The sequence below is a fragment of the Panthera onca genome, chromosome D2 (genome assembly GCF_046562875.1).
Source record: "Panthera onca isolate mPanOnc1 chromosome D2, mPanOnc1 haplotype 2, whole genome shotgun sequence".
Taxonomy (NCBI): Eukaryota; Metazoa; Chordata; class Mammalia; order Carnivora; family Felidae; genus Panthera; species Panthera onca.
In genome coordinates, this window is record NC_138349.1 from 56,336,513 (window position 1) to 56,356,847 (window position 20,335).

The 20,335-nt window shown below is 54.5% G+C and overlaps 1 protein-coding gene across 2 annotated transcripts in view; it reads right to left on the minus strand.

Moving 5' to 3' along the window:
* The window catches only part of PALD1 (phosphatase domain containing paladin 1), a 72,914-nt gene extending 55,911 nt beyond the window's left edge, over positions 1-17,003 (minus strand). The window contains exon 1 of one of the 2 annotated variants that reach the window (XM_081790535.1): positions 16,899-17,003. The gene's annotated coding sequence lies outside the window, so the exon portion shown is untranslated. Of the gene's footprint in view, positions 1-16,488; positions 16,796-16,898 lie in introns of those variants that run through there. The other variant, XM_081790534.1, reaches the window with a different exon arrangement.
* Between the last annotated feature and the right edge of the window lie 3,332 nt (positions 17,004-20,335).

The following is a 20,335-nucleotide window of genomic DNA, read 5'->3' on the forward strand; positions in this document are numbered from 1 at the left end:
CCAGGCTCATCCCAGCTCACCAGGCAAAACAAAACTTGAAACCCTAAGACCTGAAACCCGCCTGCTTGGCTCTCCAGGCCTCTGGGCGGCTCCTGGTCGGGGGAAGAACTCGGCCACTTTAAGCCTCTGGCGACCGAGGGCAGGGCAGGGAGAAAACACCAGGGCACAGCAGGGGAAGAAAAATATTTTTAAGTTTCTCCCTCTTCCTGTTTATCTATCCTCTGGATCCAGAAGCTCCTGGTGGCTGGCTGTTCGTACAGGGAAAGTCCTGCCAACAGCGACATCCTGCCGTCAGCCGCCCTGGACCCGGCGGCCCCTGCCAGCCTTGTGCCGGGGGGCACTGAGGATCACATCCCCGCAGACCCCTGCCTCGCCCAGGGTGGCTGCTTCACAGAGGCGCTTTTAACAGAAGCTGGGGCCCAGGCACGAGGACCCGGCCAGGGAGGAGGGGCCGCTGCCACTGCTTCCTGAGCACCAGCTGGCACCGATCAGCTCCACACTCAGCTGTGGAGAGGTGACAAGAAGCATTCAAGGAAATGACTCTGAGCCTGACCTGGGCACTGCCCTGGGGGCGGGAATGCGGAGCATGGGCTGTGCCGGCAGGCCAACCCGGCCTCCAATCCTGGCTGGCCTAAGACCTGCTGTGTGACCTTGGCCAACTTACTCAACTTCTCTGAGCCTAATCCCCTTATCTGTAAACCGAGGATAATACTGTGGTGGGGATTACATGAGATAACATGGGGGAAGGACCAGCCCCTAGTAAGTGTGAATAAATATTATTTTTTTAAATTTATTCATTTATCCTGAGAGACAGGGAGCAGGGAGGGACAGAGAGAGGGGGAGAGACAGAATCTCAAGCAGGCTCAACGCTGTCGGCACAGACTCCCATGTGGGGCTTGATCCCATGAACCGTGACAGCATGACCTGAGCCGAAACCAAGAGTCGGACGCTCAATCAGCGGAGCCACCCAGGTGCCCCGAATAAATATTAATTGTCCCCACTCCCACCATCAAGCTGACACCTTCCCTCAACCCTGAGGATCTAAGGTACCTTTAAAATAAGCTCAAAAGAACAATTATAGCCTCAAAAAAAAACAATGAAATTCTGACACGTGCTACAACATGGATGAACCTTGAAAATACTATGCTAAATGTTCCAATAAGCCAGAAAAAAGGGGCAAATACTGCATGAAGCAGAAGGATGGCTGCCAGGGGTCAGGGGAGGGGAGGTGGTGGGGAGTCAGTGTTTCACAGGCTCCAAGTCTGGTTTCAGAAAAGGAAACAGTTCTGGACACAGTGGAGGTGGCTGCACGACAGTGTGAACGTACGTAACACTACCGACCTGTACAATCGAAAATGGTTAAAAGTGGGGGCGCCTGGGAGGCTCAGGAGGCTGAGCGTCTGACTCTTGATTTCGGCTCAGGTCATGATCCCAGGGTCGTGGGATCAAGCCCTGCATCAGGCTCTCTGCTGAGCATGAACCTGCTTGAAATTCTGTCTCCCTGCCTCTCTCCTGTGCACACTCTCTCTCAAAAAGAAAAAAAAAAAAAAGGTTAAAAGGGCACGCTTTATGGTATATATACATATATTTTTTTATCTTAATTTTAAAAAGGGCTCATTCAAAAAACTGCTTTTGTGGATGCCCATGTTAATTTTTGTGCCTGCCCTTGGATAGTTCAGTGTCAAGAGGTGGGACGGGCACGGAAAGAGCTAAGGGCACCACCTCCCGGGGAACTCATGCCATCAGAGACCCAGGTGGTGGGTGCTGAGGAAAGAGGTACACGCATTCCTCCTGGGCCCAAGTCAGGGGTGCACCGATCAGCCCAAACCACTCCGCCAGGCCCCTCCCAGTACGAGATGGGGTCTGCACGAGGCAGGAGCACGGTGAGTGTGAGATGCAGGGCCACACTCACACCTCGTGTGTGCATGTGTGCACATGCACTCACACGTGCACACACTCCCAGGCCAAAAATGCCAGAGTAGCCCAAACATGCCAATCCCAGCCTGTGCCCAGCCAGCTGGCCAGCCTCAGTCACCAGCATCCAATAAACAAGAATAGCTCCGCATCGGTCCCAGCACCCACCACCAAGGAAGGCAAACTGTGGCCCGCCCACCATCTCTAGGGCCAGGGATGGGGGGGGGGGGGAGGTGCATGAGCAAGAACTCTGTGGGTTTGCCCAGTGTAAGGAGACCTGGAAATACGACCCTCCAGAGGCCCACCCCCCACACAGGCGCCTACCGGACAACCCTACCCACAGGGCTGGGTTGAGAAGCAGGTGCACCCTGGGGGCGGGAGGTGGGTAAGAACAGGGGTGAGAGGGCCTGGGTCACTGTGTCACCTTGGGCAAGTCCCTTCCCCCTTCCAGATCTTCTGTCTCCTTCGCTTCCTTCTTGGTAAAATGAGCCTTCTATCCCAGCACCCAGCAAGCACCCCTGGGAATACATACATCTTAGAGAAGTAAGTGTGTGTGTGTGTGTGTGTGTGTGTGTGTGTCCACCAAGAGACAGGCAGGGGTGTTCAGCAGCCTTTTTCACAGTCACAAAAAGCCGGACACAAGCCTGAAGTCCAACTCTCGGGGAAAAATCGGCACGTGATGGTACGCCTATACGGGGGAATACTACACAGCAATGAAAAGGGACAACCTGCCAAGGCCTGCAGCATCGCAGATGAAGCTCACAGAGTTCACGAGCCAGAAGAATCCAGATAACAACAGTTCATATTCGAAGGTTTCATTTACACAAAATGCAAGAGCAAGCAAGACTAACCCTCGGGAGGGCACTCCAAAGCACGGACGCTTGAGAGTGTGGGGACAGGCCGCTGACCAGGAAGAGGCCCCGGGGAACCTTACAGGGTGCTGAAAATGTTCCACATCTTGGTCTGGATAGGGGGTCACCCAGGTGATACACCTGTAACAATCCATCAAACTATGCTCTGACTTCCTGTCTGTAAATTAGATCTTGATTTACAGAATGAAATACAAACAGCTAATAACTCACACTCTGCCTTCCTCTGAAGACTGCAGCGAGGCTATACGGAGAGTCTGTGTGTGGAAAGGGTTGGGTGGTGGGGAAGAATGTGGCCTGGGAGGCCGAAGGGCCAGGGTTCAAATCCTGATGTTCCCTCTGATTGGGTACATTTTTTTTTTTCCTTCTCTGATTTCTTTTCCTGTTGTTGACCAGGCTTTTTTATTCCATAAGTATGTGTACTTTCTGTCCAAGACAAATGGATTTATAAAGAAAAAGTTTACGCCCTTCCAGACTCCTCTAAGCCCACCTCGTAAACTACAAGGTTTCTTCCCCCTTAAGCAGACAACACAAACGCCCCTCCAGTTCATACACAGAACCCCAACCCTGTCTGTCTAATGCTGGCACGCCATTTCATTGTAGCACCATTCCTTCAGCTAATAGCCACTAAGTATCCCCCGTGTCAACCAACCAGCACGGTCCTGCCCCTTCGTGGAACAGGCATCCATTCCAACAAGAGAGAGAAAAGAGAGGGAGACAGAGATGGAGGGAGACAACAAAGAAATACAATCACGACATACCATGTACATTGTGATGCGGGACTGGGAAGCTCAGACAGGCAACGAGCAAGGTGGGGAAAAGATGTATTTTAGGTGCCATAGTCACAGAAGGTCTGTGCTGATACCTGAGGACGGGGAAGGTTGGGGCTACGTGAGAAAGCATGCCAGGCAAAGGGAACAGCAGGGGCAAATGCCCCAAGGGAGGGAAGAACCCAGAACTGAAAGGAGACAACGTGGTCTCCAGCTCACTGGCCACAAAATCCCGGTGCACAGACTCACATCCTGATAGTTTGCGTCTTTAGAACAGGCTACCCAAATTCACACTGCTTACATAAAAATGTGCGTGTAAAAGCTGTAGTAGATTCTACCGTCTTCCAAAAGGCGGCAGCCTTTTGCCCAGCAACCAGCATTGCTTAAAAGGGCCAGTGTTGGGGCGCCTGGGTGGCTTGGTCGGTTAAGCGTCCAACTTCGGCTCAGGTCATGATCTCACGGTCCGTGAGTTTGAGCCCCGCGTCGGGCTCTGTGCTGACAGCTCGGAGCCTGGAGCCTGCTTCGGATTCTGTGTCTCCCTCTCTCTCTGCCCCTGCCCTGTTCATGCTCTGTCTCTCTCTGTCTCAAAAATAAATAAACATTAAAAAAATTTTTTTAAAAAAGGGGCCAGTGTCCCCACATCTTCACTGGTTTAAGAAGTTATCGATCTCTGTCCCTTCTGCCCATACGAAATGGCTCCGCCTCCTTGTCTGGACAGTGGGGTCAATGACAGTTCCTTCTTCTCAAGACACTGTGAGATTCAAATCGAAATAAAGTCATCTAATCTGCGAAGCTCAGCGCCTAGCGCTGAGTGAGCCTCCATAAATGGGGACTGATGTTGCCATCATTTCTGCACAAATGCCAGGAGATACACCTGTCAGTTCCATAATTACCATACTAACAAGGTGAACTTCCTAAGAGCAGCTTTAAAGGCTCAAACCCACACGGTTTAGCATGGCTTTCCTTGGAAACAGGGATACAGGGAGAAGGAGGTAGAAACCATGGCTCAGCAAAAGAGCACTGAACTGGATGGGAGTCAAGAGACTAGGTTCACGTCAACCTGAGACTCAGTTCCCCCATCTATAAAATGGGCTAATTCGTGCCCTCTTCAGGCAGACATCCTCCAAATGTTTCTGGGGCATCTCCTAGGAGGGAGAATTTGTTCTAGGAGCTGACAATACAGAACAAAAATCCTGCCTTACACATGCTAGCTGGAGGCACAAAAACATGGTATATAAATTAGTAAAATATATAGTGTATGGAGAGGTGACAGTGATAAGAAAGAAAAGGGTTATGGGGGTGACGCATGAAATTTTGGACGGGGTATCTAAGGGAGGCTTCGCATTTGAGTAAAGATCTGAAGGAAGTAGGATGGGAAGCTATGTGGCTCTCTGGAGGAAAAGCATCCCAGGTGGAGGTGACAGCCTGTGCAAAGGCCCTGAGGTGGGGGTGTTCCCAGTGGGTTGGAGGAGCCATGAGGCAGTTTGGGTGGTGCAGAGTGAGCGAGGGGGTGGGTATTAGATGGGGATGTCCTGGAGGCCACACTAAGGACACTGGCTCTCCCTGTGAGCAAATGGGGAGCCACCAGAGCCCCTGGGCAGAGAAATGCCTTGCTCTGACTTTCACATCCTAACAAGGTCACCCTGGCTGCTGCGTTAGAAGAATCTGTCGGGGAATGAGGGGGGAACAAAGGTGGAAGAAAACGGACCTGTGTGGAGTCTGCCAGGGCCCCTGGAGGCTCGGCCAGCGGCGTGGGGAAGGTGAGGGAAAAGGTTCACCCTGGATCCGCTGTGAGAGGGAGGCCGACAGGGCCTGCGGAGGCGTGGGAGAAACAGAGGAATGGATGACTCAGGTGTTTCGCCTAAAGAACGAGATGAGACAGACTGGGGGAGGCAAGCGTGCAGTGAGGACCCAGCAGACAAGAGAGCCACGGTCTCGCGCCCCCCGCAGCAGCCTCAGAAGAAAGCAGCAGGCCCTGGAGACCTGCCAAGAAAGACGAGCTGGTCCTGAGGCCCGTGGGGAAAGCGATACGAGAGGCAGAGAGGGAAAAAGTGGATCCAGAGGGGAAGTCAGCACGGCACGTCTCCAGGCTTCCCCTGCCCACAGAGCCTGGGCCACGGCCAAGGCCGGCTGCTCACAGGCCCACTTCACAGATGGGGAAACCGAGGGAACAGAGTTCTGCTGTGAATACCTGTCGATGAGAAGCCAGAAAGACACGGAATGAGCTAAGGTGGAGGGCAGGCGGCCAGCTGGCCCACTGGGTTCCTACCGCTCTCACCTACCACCCCAAACAGGGACCATGGAGCTGGGACCCGACGTCCCCACCACGCAGGAAGTCTGCAGGACCCCACGAGGCCACGCAGGACCGTGGGCTTTCCAGCGCTGACAACGTGACTCAATCCAGACTCCACGGATGTCTGCTCTGGGATCTGTGAGCTCGGTCTCTTTTTTTATTGGGATTTAATTCACACGCCATAAAAGTCACCCTTTTAAAGTACAAATTGGGTGGCATCTGGTACCTTCACAATGTTGTACAACCATCACCACTATCTAATTGCTGACTATCAAACCCAAAAAGTTAAACATAGAATTAATTACCGTATGACCCAGAAATGCCATTCCTAGGAATATACCCAAGAGAACTAAAAACAGGCATCCGAACAAATACTTGTAGACCCATGTTCACAGCAGCACCATTCACAGCAGGCAAAAGGTGGAAACACCCCAAATGTCCATGAACTGATACACGGATTAAGACATGTGGAAATGTGGTATATCCATACAATGGTTTTATTATTCAGCAAAAAGGGGCGCCTGGGTGGCTCGATCGGTGAAGCGTCCGACATCGGCTCAGGTCAGGATCTAGCAGTTTGTGAGTTTGAGCCCCGCATGGAGCTCTGTGCTGATGGCTCAGAGCCTGAAGCCTGCTTCCAATTCTGTGTCTCCCTCTCTGCCCCTCCCCAACTTGTGCACATGCTCACTGGCTCTGTCTCTCTCTCTCTCTCTCAAAAATAAACACAAAGAGGGGCGCCTGGGTGGCTCAGTCGGGTGAGCGTCCGACTTCGCTCAGGTCATGATCTCGCGGTCCGTGGGTTCGAGCCCCGCGTCGGGCCCTGTGCTGACGGCTCGGAGCCTGGAGCCTGTTTCAGATTCTGTGTCTCTCTCTCTCTGCCCCTCCCCTGTTCATGCTCTGTCTCTCTCTGTCTCAAAAATCAATAAACGTTAAAAAAAAAAAATTAAAAAAAAAAATAAACACAAAGAAAAAATGTTTGCAAGATGGTTAATTTTGTGTAATGTGAATTTCACCTCAATTTTTTTTTAAAAAGTAATGAGAGCATGCCCTGGGTCATCTGAGCGACCTTGTAAGCAAGCACTGCCATGCCATTTGGGGCTGAAGTCTGCTGAAGTTTGTTTACAACCGAGTTCCTTTCCTGTGAAGGCCAAATGACATCATTGCACATGGTACAAACAAAGGTGATGGTTCAAACAGAGGAGGGGGTGGGGTGGAGAACTGAGCCACCCCACACATAGCCCATGGCAGCCTGGATGTGCCCAGAGGCCCAGCCTCTTAGGAGTCGGGACCATGTTCATGTTAACAGCATCTGTGTGAACTGAGCAAAACCCACCTGTTAGTGCCAAACGCCTGATCCCCACAAGAAGTGGGTTTAAGGGCTACTATATGCAGATTCCAGGAACACCACTATTCTACCCTTCTCTTCAAACAAGCTCCACAGATGCAGAGCTTCCATGCCCTCCCAAGACCAACAGATACAAAACGATACACTACTGAAACAGACACTTGGGGATTACTCACTGGCAGTCTGGGGTCTAATGTGAGTGATCAGAATTACGCAGCCAACCTCATTAATGCCACTTTGTACAGCAAGTTCAGGCGACAGAAGCAAGGGAAAACAGAAGAGTCCCGGCTCTCTACTGTCAACACAACACTGGCAACGCAGGTGCAGCTTACGTCCTTCCAATAAATTAACACTGTTCCCTCGCAATGGGTTGGCTTTCTGGTTTTATTGGTGTTTCATGTTTGTTTCACTGTCATACAGAAACTAAGTAAGCCTGAGTCATTTCTATCTAGTTTTATATCTGGACACATTTTAGTTATGTTCTAATAAGAACATTTAAATCAACATGTGAGGCTTTTCTTTTCCTTTAAAAGGGAGTCCACAAAAACACACACACTGTATGATTCCATATGAAATGTCCAGAGTAAGCAACTCTATAGACACAGAAAGTAGACTAGTGGGCTGGGGATAGGCAGTGACGACTAATAGGTACAGAGTATCTTTTTAGGGTTGGTGAAATGTTATAATTAGACGGTGGTGACAGAGGCAGGACTCTGTGAATACACTAAAAGCTACTGAATCATATGTTTTATTTATTTTTTAAACGTTTGTTTATTTTTGAGAGAGAGATTGTGTGCACCCATGTGGGGGAGGGGCAGAGAGAGAGGGAGACACAGAATCCGAAGCAGGCTCCACGCTCTGAGCTGTCAGCACAGAGCCTGACGTGGGGCTCGAACCCATGAACCCTGAGATCATGACCTGAGCCAAAGTTGGACACTCAACCGACTGAGCCACCCAGGTATGTTGGTTGCATCGTATGTTTTAAATTGGTGAAATTGTATGGCAACTGAATTATATCCCAAAAAGCTATTTTAAAAAGGGGGAAGGGTCCACGTGTTACCCAGGTTTGAGCAGCATGAAGCTGAAAAAATCACAGGGGAAATCAGCAAACCCACCTGTTGTTAGTTTCAAGGCTCACTCCCCTCTCCCTCCCCCTAGACCATCCCCAAGGGCTCAGAGAAGGAGGCTGAGATGAAATCCTAAATCACAAGACAAGCCCGTATCAGAACACAACTCAAGATTCCTATGTCACGGGACTCACTTCATACAACAGTACTGAGACACTATGTTGAATTATTCAACTAGGAAAAACTTGAAAACAACGAAAACAACCGATGTTTGTAAGTATGCACAGAGTGTGGCCCATTCATACGAGGATGGCAACGGTCAAGGAAAGAAGCAAGACAATACAGATGCAGAGCCTCCGTGACCCAATTGGCTGGGGTCAGGTAGAGCCAGGAGCATGCAAATCTGAGCACAGGAGGCCCCTCTTCCTCAGGAGGCCACAGACTCCCTACCTTCCACCCACCTTCCACCCCCACACCCAAGGCAGGGTTCCTGTTGCCTCAATAAGGTGCATCTTCACTGCAACAAGAAGGGAGGCCTCCAGGGTCCATCTTTGATCGCCCAACAAATCATTCTCTCCTTGGGCCTAATCCTTCCAGCGACGTGTCAGGAGACAGGAAGAGGAAGCCCCCACGGCTGGGAGGCGGTGGTGACGGAAGCAGGAACGCACGTCCACCCAGATGCCCAGCTACCAACTCACCCACCCCCAGGACAGTCTGATCTCTTGTGTTCCAACGCCTCCCTCCTCCAGAAACCCGCTCTGAATGGACCACCTTCAGGAAGCCCTCACTCTATCTCCCCAAAGCCCGGCTGAGCCCCAGCTCGGAGCCAGGGGCAGAGGGACACCAACTTGCATGGCCCAGGCTCCCGTCTCTGGGCCCTGGGCTCCCAGGGGGTGTGCAAGGAGCTCCCACGGCAGTGCTGGGACCCTCCCAAGACCAACAGCTGAGTGAAAAAGCAGGCCCCAGGGCCGCAGCCTCAGGGCGAGTTACATCCCCAAATCAAAACTACACAAATTCACCCAGAGGCACAGAAGAAACACCCGGGATATTCAGCAAACCCCAGATGGCATTACCTCTTCCTGGTGAAGAGAGGAGGTGGGGCACGGGGGCCTTCCGGGCGGTGAAGTGATGCCAGACTTGACCGAGGGGGTGGCCGTACGTCCCTGGCAGTTACCAACACTCATGCAGCTGTGCATTTATAGAGTGCACGAATCTCATGTAACACATACCGCATCACACTCGTAAAACATCAGGTAGAGGTGGGAAAGGAGAGCAGCTGCTCAGTGGGTCCGGGTTTCCCTTTGTGGTGATGGGTACGTTCTGGAACTTGACAGAGGCAGTGGTTGAACAACACTGTGAATGTACGGGCCACTGAACTGGACACTTGAAAATGATTAATTTTGGGGCGCCTGGGGGGCTCAGTCGGTTGGGCGACCAACTTCGGCTCAGGTCATGATCTCGCGGTCCGTGGGTTCGAGCCCCGCGTCGGGCTCTGTGCTGACAGCTCGGAGCCTGGAGCCTGCTTCAGATTCTGTGTCTCCCTCTCTCTCTGACCTTCCCCCATTCATGCTCTGTCTCTCTCTGTCTCTAAAATGAATAAACGTTAAAAAAAAAATTAAAAAAAAAAAAGAAAATGATTAATTTTAGGGGTGCCTGGGTGGCTCAGTCGGTTGAGTGTCCGACTTCGGCTCGGGTCATGATCTCACGGTCCGTGAGTTCAAGCCCCGCATCGGGCTCTGTGCTAACAGCTCAGAGCCTGGAGCTTGTTTCAGTTTCTGTGTCTCCCTCTCTCTCTGACCTTCCCCCATTCATGCTCTGTCTCTCTCTGTCTCTAAAATGAATAAACATTAAAAAAAAAAAAAAAGAAAATGATTAATTTTAGGGGTGCCCGGGTGGCTCAGTCGGTTGAGTGTCTGACTTCAGCTCGGGTCATGATCTCGCGGTCCGTGAGTTCGAGCCCCGCGTCGGGCTCTGTGCTGACAGCTCGGAGCCTGGAGCCTGCTTCGGATTCTGTGTCTCCCTCTCTCTCTCTGCCCCTTCCCTGTGCTCGTTCGATCGCTCTCTATCTCTCAAAAATAAATAAACATTTAAAAATTAGGAAAAACATGGCTAATTTTATGTCTAGTGAATGTCACCTCAATTTAAAAAAAAACTTTTTTAAAGGTAGGGAGGGAAAAAATTACTACACCCATTTTGCAGATGAGAAACTGGGCTCAAACGCAGCGGTGAAATGCCAGTCTAGGGTTTATCCACCTATGCCTCAGGCCTGGTTCGGGGCCCAGTAGAGGAGAGATCTGCTCAGATCTGCTCACCTCCCTCAAGGGGCCCGATCTCCAGGGAGGGCCCTTCTCTCTGGGGCATCTGAAAACCAGAACTTCCCAACAGGCCCTGGAGTGAGCCAACAGAGCAGCACCTGGGAACTCCTGAGACCCCCAAAGTCCGTGAGCTGGGCTGCCAATGGGGCAGGGAGTGAGCACCCCCTGAGAAGATGATCATACTAAGGCTGAAAAGCTGCTGGGCCAGGATGTGGGTGCGAAGAGGTCCCATCAGTTCCAGGCTGGATGAGGTCATCCTGGCTGGGTCCTGGGGCTCTGATGGAGGGCTGCCCCAGGGAATTAAGAGGTCAGCACCAGCTTCAGGGACTCCAGGAGGAAGGAGTGTAACTCCAGGGTGGCAGTCAAAGAGGACATGTCCAACGGCCACCTGGGACCAGCAGAAGAGGGTTAACTTATTCATGGGGTCTACAGTTCCCGGAAAAGGAAAAGGAAAAGGAAAAGAAAAGAGGAGGGGAAACTCCCCTCTGTGCTTTCTAAACATCCAACAATCTTCAAAACATCCAAGCGTCCCTGTCTTACACTCTGGGGAAGTTCTGGACAGAAGCCACACAGCCTGCAGGCAGGCAGGCCCTGGGGCTTGGCAGGCTGCAGAGGCTGGCAAGGCCAAGGTCATCTGAGGGCACCCACCTCTCTCCTGCATGAGGCCAACACCATCCCTTGGCAGTGGGGCCGTTCCTCATGGGCGAGGGCGGGAGGCACCGCAATGGACCCACGGCCCTCCCAACACCACACCCTCCCTCCTGGAATTTCCAAAAGCCCTAGTTCCCTGGGAGTCCTTGGGGTCAGCATGAGACACCCAGTTCCCAGATGTTCCCTACTGCCTGCCTTGGGCATGTAGGTAGCCCCAGATGCCCTGTGTCTTTCTCATCAGAGAACCCCAGCCAAGAAGGGGAACCCCTCGGAGCTAACACCAGTTCACACGTCGGTTATAGGAAATATACAAAACACCTCCCAAGGTCCCAGAATTCCACTATTAGACAGACATTCGCTCCGCAGGAAAAGCTAAGGAGTCTTCAAAGGCTTTCAGTTCATTCCCAAGAAGGGAGACCTATTAACCTATGGGTATCTTAACTAAAAGCAAAAATAAGCATGTTCCTGAAGCAGGAGCCGTCTGGAGCCCCAGCTCAAAACCGAGCGCCCCCAGGGAGGGCTGGCAGGCATTTGTAAGAGGCAGCAGGGCCTCTGGAGACTGAGGGGAGAGCAGACGTGATTCGTAAAAGGAAAGTGAGAGGCCTCCAGCTTGTGTCCTAACAGGGAAACCAGGGCTGCCTCAGAGCCCAGAGTGGGAGGGACAGAAGGTCCCAGCATGTAAGGACTCTCTTGACGGGCCAGGATGCGAAGTGTGGGTCCCCTCCCCATGTGCACGGATCTGTCCACGTTCCTAAACACACCAAGCGGTCACACCTCTGCACGGGCTGCTCTTTCTGCTTGAAGCCTTCCCTCACCCTTGCAAACTCTTGGCCATCCTTCAAAGCCCACCTGAAGCACTGCCCCACCCCCTAGCAGGCCACTCCCTCCGGCTGCCTCCAGCTCCCACCACAGATGGCACAGACCTGGGAAGGTGCCAGTCGGGTATTATACAACGTATGAATGTGCCTCTCTCACCCAGAAGGGACAGGGTCTCACTCACCTTTGGTCCCCTGCACCTCGCACTGAACCCAGGGCCAGGAACCCCAATCTAGAGGCACCCTGTTGCCTTCCGACCATCAGGCACTGCGCAAACACCCTGGCCTCACACATCTCTCCTTCTGCTGAGAAAGTAGGAATCAGGGTAATGACAGCGGCACCTGATGTTTACTGAGCAGTTACTATGAGCCACAGGCCACCCCAAGGGCTCTCCATGAAAGATCTTCCTCTCATCTTTGCGACATCCCTATAAGGGAGTTCCTATCATTAACCCTGCCACACAAGGAATCAAGCACAGAGAAGGTAAGTGAGCTGCCCGCGGGCACACAGCTAGTGAGAACAGGACCCGAAATTCCAAACCGGTGTTCTCCATCACTACAGATCCACTGGCGGGCAGGAAGATGCTCCGGGAGCAGTTGCTAGGACAGGCTCTGGGTGGAAGAGGAACTCAGAGACTCTAATGGCCAGTGCTTCCCAGGCCTTCTCTTTCCCCGGGTCCCAGCCAAAGACCCAGGGACAGTAGCAGAACCTCTTCCCAGTCTGAGCCTGCTGCTCCCGGCCCCATCCGGGTGCCAAGCACCAGTTATAAGAAACATCCAAGGCCCTACAGCTTGGCCCATACTGGGGAGGCACACGGCTGCCTGCTGGGAGGCAGAGCCGTGATTTGGGGCTATTCTTAGCAAACCACTGGCTCCCCTCCCAGAGGCCTGGCAGGCGGCAGACCCAAGCTTCCATACGCCCTGCCTGCTATTTCCTGACCCTGCATGTGGAGATCCCACAGGGCTAAGGAGTGGCTGGTGGGCAAGGGGTGAGGACAAAGCCCTCCAGCTTTCAGATGAGAGGTGTCTGCCTGCCCAGCCTTCCCAGGCATGTGGCCTGCTGAAGCAGCTCTATGGTGGGGGGGTGGGGGGGGTGGTCCTGGCCGCAGGGGAAGGCTCGCGATCAAAGCTCCGCTGACAGGCACTCGCTCTGTGCCATACCCTGGGCTACACGCCTTCTACTGATTTTCTCCCATTTAACCTTTAAAATGCTCTCAAGGGCTAGGGGTTACTGGCCCCATTTTAAAGATGAGGAGTTTCATGCTAAAGGCAAGTTAATTCAGACATTAAGTAACTCGCGCAGGGTCATGCAGTAAGTTACGTGTCACTTAACGTAAGTTACGTGTCAAGCTACGTCTAGACTCTGAGCAGGCTCCCGATCTCCAGGTTGGGCAGGGCGGAAGCGACCACAGCCAGAGGTGGCGGGCCCCCCTCCCTGTCTGTCCAGGCCCAGGGTTTAGAGGAGGGGCAGTCCACACAGGGCAATGGTCTCACCAAGGACCCCACTGCGTGTCTACTCTTTCTCTCCCCTAAGAATGATCCTTCCCTGGCTGGCTCAGTCGGTAGTCTGAGACTTTTCTTTTAAGTTTATTTATGTGTTTTGAGAGAGAGGGAGCGCCCTAGCGGGAAAGGGGCAGAGAGAGAGAGAGAGAGGGAAAGAATTCTAAGCAGGTCTCATGTGAAATCATGACCTGAGCTGAAATCAAGAGTCAGACGCTTAGCCAAATAAGCCACCCAGGCACCACGAACCTGAGACTCTTGATCTCTGGGTCATGAGTTCGAACCCATGTTGGGTGTAGAGGTTACTAAAAAAAGAAAATAAATGAATTAAAAAAAAAAAAAAAAAAAAGAATGGTCCCTTCCCTGCCAGAGACCCTCAGACTTGGGCTCAGAAGTAGAGTCCCCAGTCAGGTTCCTCCTCTACCCAGGCCACACAGCCTCACTTGAGGAAACTTCTGGAAACCACAGGAAGATGAAACTCAAAGGTTCGAGGAGGCCCTGCTGGTGCTTACAGCACGTACCCAGCCCTGTAACTTAGGGAGAGGGGAGGTCAAAGGACTCTCGGAGTAAAACAGAGAATACCAAGCTCTCTGGGGGCTCCAAACCCCAGTGGGGGTCTAGAGACAAAACCACACCACAGATCACCTGCACCCCCACCACCCCTGCACCCCAGAGTCACGGGGATAACCGAACAGTGCACACCTCGACTGCATCTTGAGACCCGCCTGGGTCCATGTCCTGGCCTTGCCGTCAGGTGACTCAGCAGGTATATGTGTCCATATCCCCCGGGAGCCCACAGCCAGCTCCACATCTGCCCAGGTACTCGAGTCACTTCCACGTGACTCCATGTCTCGTGTCCATGCATGTGAGCTCACATCCACGCCCGCCATCCATGTGCCTGCCCATTATACATCTGCCTTTTGTATGGGGAGGTTCGAGCCCCCGTGAAGGTGTAATCCGCCCATACGGTCTCGGTGGCCCGTGTGTGGTCCATGTTCACGTGTCCACATTGCTGCCCCTGCACCCGTCTATACCCCTGGGTTGCTTGCCCACTTCCGTTGCCTTCCCGGGTCTTCACGCATGTCCTCATCCAGTTGCTCTCTGTCTCTGCCCACGCAGCTGTAAACCCAAGCACGCGCACATCTCTGCCCACGCCAGTATCCCCCACCTGTGCCCGGGTGACTCTGTGTGTGCCAACTGTTTGCAGGCGGGTGGGTGTATTCGCACAAGTGCTCACAATGCCAGCCACGGCTGTGGGGGGGGAGCTCAGCAACGCCCTCTCCCAGAACGGTGCCCAAGGCCATGGGCACAAGCACAATGCCACCTCCACCAATTGTTCCAGAAAGCAGAAAGCTACCAGAGATGACGGGGGAGGGGGGCAGAGCCCCAGACACAGCAGAACCTCAGAGTGAGGTCAGGGCTGCCCCGGTACCACCCACATCAAGCCAGTCCTGCCCTACCCACCCACCTCCATCACCCCAACTTCAGTACTTGATGGCCAGCAAGGGGACTCACTGGAAACTCGGGCTCAGGGCCTCTAGCCTTCCAACTGCATCCCCAGCCCCCAGCAATAGAGGCTCTTCAGAAATGAAGTGAGGACTTCCCCCTGCTGGCCTCGGAACCTCCTACAAGGTTGGACCTAGACCTCAAACCTCACAAGCCCCAAAGAACCTGGGGGAGTCCCATGCTCAGCCTGACCCCAAAAACCAAATGGGTTTCTTCAGAAATCTACCAGCAGGGAAAGACCGTCCGAGAGTGGGGCTGGGGGCGCATACAAGCAAGAGAATCTCCTGAAACCCCCCCCCCCCCCCCGCTGCTCCCTGTCCACAGAAGTGGTGAGAGGTCCTCACTATGAGCAGAGTAACAAGGAGGGATGGGTATGGTGCTGGAACATTTTAAACAGATTTGAACACATGCATAGGACTGCATGAGAACTGGATTCCAGCTCCTCCCCCAATGATCGCAGCCTGTGTCACTCATTTAGCCATTAATCATGGGTAGCCTCTTGGCTTTCAACTATTATTATTAGTCCGGGACTGGTATTGAAAGCCTATAACAGCAAACTTTTCTGTATGTTTGTCTTGTATTCCCCATACGGCTGAGCCACCTGAGGACAGCACCCTCCCATCCTCCCATCCTCCCCAGCAGAGCCCGGGGCGTGGCATTTAAGAGGTGCTCAGACACTGGGTCTAGCTGCTCTGCACCGAAGCCAAAGAGTTGGTCCCTAGACCTTTGGTTGCGAGAGGAAAGAATCCCAGAAGCTTCTTGAAGCCAGGAAGCTTGCTTCCGTCTCTGACTCCCCAAGAGATAAGAACACATTCCAGCCATCCTGGCTACTTTAGAGTCAGGTGCAGTAGGTCTCCCACACCCCACTTTGCTTTCCTACAAGTCACGGACTCTTCAGGAAAAATCTCTGAAGATGAAAAGGGGATCTCCCGGGAGACCCAGGCCTAGAGAGGGAGAGGGCCAAAGGGGCTCAGAAGCAAAGCCCATTGTGACCTCTTAACTCTAACCAGTTCCATGGGCCCCAAGCCCCTTAAAGATGAGCCCAGGGACCCCATGAGTAGATCATGAGGCGGCTTCCCTCCTCCCGACTGCACAGTGAGCCTGGCTCAGACGCCGCGTCCCAGGCCTAGCCCCAAAGAGTGGAGGCGCTGCCAGCCCACGTTTAGCCTGGTGCGAGGGAAACCGTGGGGGAGGAGATAGCCCAGCGCCCGGCAAACGACTCAGTAACCTCCTACTCTTTACTGAGGTCCCGCTTCTCTCCCAGGCATTAATTCCGTGCGGGTTTGGACGGGAGCCCAGAACCTCTCCCCTCCGGGGAGCCCAGGAGGCATGCGCCCCGGGGGATGGGGAGTGGGTGGTCTGAGCAGCCCCCGGGCCGGGGTTGCCCAGGGGACTCCAGATCTGCCCTCCCCTCGCCAGCCCCGGGTGCGGACGCGTCGGTACCTGCCAACACGCGGCTCCGGGGGGCATCCGCGCTCCTGCGGCTGGCGCGCTGCGCCCGGACTGCGGGCGCCGAGTCAGGCAGCGGCGGGGCGCGCCCGGCGCGGGCTCCGGCTCGCTCCTCCCAACTTCCCCAGCCCATCCGTGGGCAGAGGCGGCTCCGGAGGCGGGCAGGCCGGGCGCAAGAGGCGAGGCCAGGAGAACTGCAGCCCGCGCTAGCCTGCGGTGGGAGATGCGCGCCCCGGAGCCAGCGCGCAGCTCGGTGCCCCGCGCGCCCCGCGCCCCCCACGCCGAGGGGCGGACCCGGCCAGGCCGCCAATCAACGCGCCTGCCGCCCCCCCACCACCAGCCAGCCTGAGCCCCCGCCCCAGCCTCCGAGGAGGCGGGGGGCTCGGATTTAAAGACACACTCACCCAAGCCGCGTCCGGATTGGCATCCGCAGCTCCCGGGCGGAGAGGGAACGGCTGGCCCCACCTTCTCCGGCCCCGCTTCCTCCCTCTGCCCGCCCACCCTCTGCTAGGAGGAAAAGTTTGGGGCGGGGGAGAATGCCTGTGAAGCCAGTTCCTCTTCCCTTGTCATTAGTTCGGCTCCTTCTGGAAGATCCCCAAAGCCTCCATCCAGCCTCTCTGGCTGAAAGAAGCAAAAGCTTTCGACGCCACACCCCCTCCCAAACTCCAGCTCCCCGGGAGATCTGCAGGCCGGGGTTTCCCTCGCCCCTCTCTGCTTTTTAAAGCCAGGCTGTGCCTCGGTGAGACCCAGATGAGTATCAGGGAGCCTGAATAAATGCCCCACAGTGCTGTGCAACCTGAGCTAGACGATTGACCTCTCTGGGCCTCAGCCCCCGCAGTGTCAACGGGCGTAAAGAGCAGACTGTCCTCTCAGTCGTGGGTTTTTTCCCAAGCCCTGGACGCCCCCTCAGTTCCCAGAGGCTTAAAGGGAAGAGTAGAGCAGAAACTTTGGAAGGGGAGGGGTCCCTCTGCCCTTATTCCAGGCCTGTCGGCAGTGACACGCACAAGCCCCGCCCCTTAGGTGCCCCCGCTCCCATCCCGATGCCCCAGCAGCCCACGTGGGCCGGTGGCTCGCACGCCCCCGCTGGTCCCCACGTGCGTTCAGTCTCCCGCCGCTGCTTCCTCTCCGGGAGACTAGCTTTGTTGTGGTTAGTGGGTCACTTCCTCCCTCTCTCCACACGGGAAATCCTTCTTCCTCACCTGTCACTACCTGCCTCGCCCCCACTCAGGGCTGGAGCCGGAGTCGGTGGAGCCAGGTCTCCCCCGGAGGAAGGCAGCGCTGTCTTCACCCCTTTCCAAAATCAGGCCAGAGGGCGCTGGGCTGAACAGAGAGCACCCCAGTTCGCCCTGGGAATAAATGAAGACGAAAGAAATGGTTGTCGTTTGTGGTTCTATTACCAGGTCTCCAGCACCTTTCAAATGCTTCATTCACCTGGATGATTTTTATGAGCTAAGTACTGTTATTACCCCTATTTTAGTGGATGAGGAAACTGAGGCCCAGGGAAGATTTGCCCTCGGCTCCAGGCCTGCCTTTTCCCCAACAGAGATGTGTGAGAAGGGCAGAGAAAGTCCAGGCGTGGCCAGAGATGCACATCTGACGGCCGTCACAGTCCAGCAAAGCTAGGCTCAAACTGGGAAACATGACATAAACTCTCTGATCCCCAACTTCCTCATCCATAAGCTGGCCTGCTCTCCTTCAAGGAGGTGCTGAGAAGCCAGGGTGCTGGGGCACCTAACTCACCCACCCCCTGCCAGATTCCCCACTGATGCCCCTGCTGCCATCCTGAGGATGCTGCCTTCCTGGATGACGCCCCCTTGAGGCCAGGACTAAGTAAGGGTCCAGCACTAGCATGAGCGCACACAGAAACATGCACACATACACACAGGCGCACAAATACACACACGTGCATACACACTGCTCTTCCTCCCTGGCTGTCCAACAGGTGCTGGGGGCTGTAGTGGTCTCGACTGAGCTCTTGGGAGACAAAATTCTGGCTCTGACCCGTCCTTTGGTCCCCAGCGCAGTGCCGGACTCATTCATTTGTATTCACCATGCCCACAGTAGGTGTTCTAGTGGAATCAAGCAGAAAAGCCCAGGGCAGAGGTGTCCCCAGGAGAGCCAGCAATCAAAGCCCTTCTAGCCGCAATAGACAGCCTCGAGCCTCAGCTGGTAGACCCCAGAAGTAAAGGGTCGGGGGCTCGAAGGTGTTTCAGGGACAGGCCACAGACTGTATCCAGGCCACAGCGCCCAGACTCGCCAGCTCACTCCCAGCTCCTGGGGCTCTGCCAAGTCCCTGATGATCATAGGGCTGGCGGTGGGGGGAGGGGGGGGGACAACCACAAGAAAGCCTTTAGGACCAGATTTGCCCCATCCTAAGCCTGGGAGGGAGAGAGGGCTGAATACTGAGGGAGGAGGAAAGGACACAGAGCAGCCCTAGGTATGCCCAAGAGAAGGTGTTCTGTTCTCTCCCCAGCCCCAGGCAGAAGGGAAAAATCCCTTGTGCCAACTCTTTTGGCCCAAACTTCTCCAGAAGCTTCCTGAGAGGTCTGGAAGCTCAGAGCAAAAGCCCAAAAGTCCCAGAGAAAGGATCGGTGGACCCAGAACAGGACCTCAGAAACTAGAGGGCTCTGGACTTATGCCCACTCTGCCGGCACCCCCACCAGCCCTGCCACCACCCCACGTCACACACACACACACACACACACACACGCACCCAAGACATCACTTCATCGACTAAAGAATGGCAGGGCCCAGTAGGTGGCCCTGTACAAATGTATGCACTCGTGCGTGCATACGTACACACTTGTGTTGCTCACGTGTGAGCTCACGTTTGCAGAGACGTGAAGAAGCGTTTGCACAAGTGTCCAACACGAGTGAGCATGGGTCCACATGCCAATATGTGTAGCACACACACAAACCAACCTACCACAGCCCAAAGCTACAAAGAACAGCCAAGAACCCCACTACTCACACTTCCAGAACCGCCCGTGGCCTCCCCCTCTGCCCAAGCGAGCGAGGTGTCGCTGCTCTTGGAAGAGAACTCCCACGTTCAGTCCCTGCACAGAAACATAAGCTGTGGACGCCCCGGGTCCCCCGTGGGAACACTCAGGCCAAGAGTTATTTCCTGACAGGCACAAATGACTCGCCGGAAGGTAGGGGAGCTGAGTTCAAACCAGCAGAGATGAGACTTGACGAAAGACAAGAAACAGACCCTCCTGCTCTCCTCTGCTCCTCACTCCCTGCCAAGCCCACTGCAGGCCACGGGACGCCGGGCCCGGGGAATAGACAGAGTCAGGGCAGGGAGCCGACCTTGCCTTGCTCCCCGTGGCACTGTTACGGTCGTGATCTGGGATTCACACGGGCCCACCAGCATCACTGGGCGTCTTGGAGCTTGTGGTCCTTCCCCCTGAGCCAGGCGGTCTCTGAGCCTCCAGCACCACGCATCTGCTGCTGAGACCCAGCACAGACCCCTTCCCACTGCCTGGCTGCCTGGGGTCCTGCTGTGGCTGCCTGGCCTTCCAGACCCACTGCCCCCTCTCCAGGACCCAGCACCCACCCCTCATCCGTTCAAGCCCCTTCTGAGCACGACCCAGGGCTTACGGACATGGGCTTGGGGCAGAGCACGCTTGCCCTGGGTCTAGCCTCGGCAGCTTTACCACCTAAAAGTTCCCACGTTTTTGGAGTCGCATTTTCCTCATTTGTAAAATGATAGGAGTGGTTCCTGCTTCCCAGGAACGTCTGGAGGATTGAAGGGGTGTCTGGCATTCAGCCAGAGCTCACTGATGTCAACTATTGCCATTGTTACCATTATTGTCACCTGTACTCGTGCTCTGACCCAGCC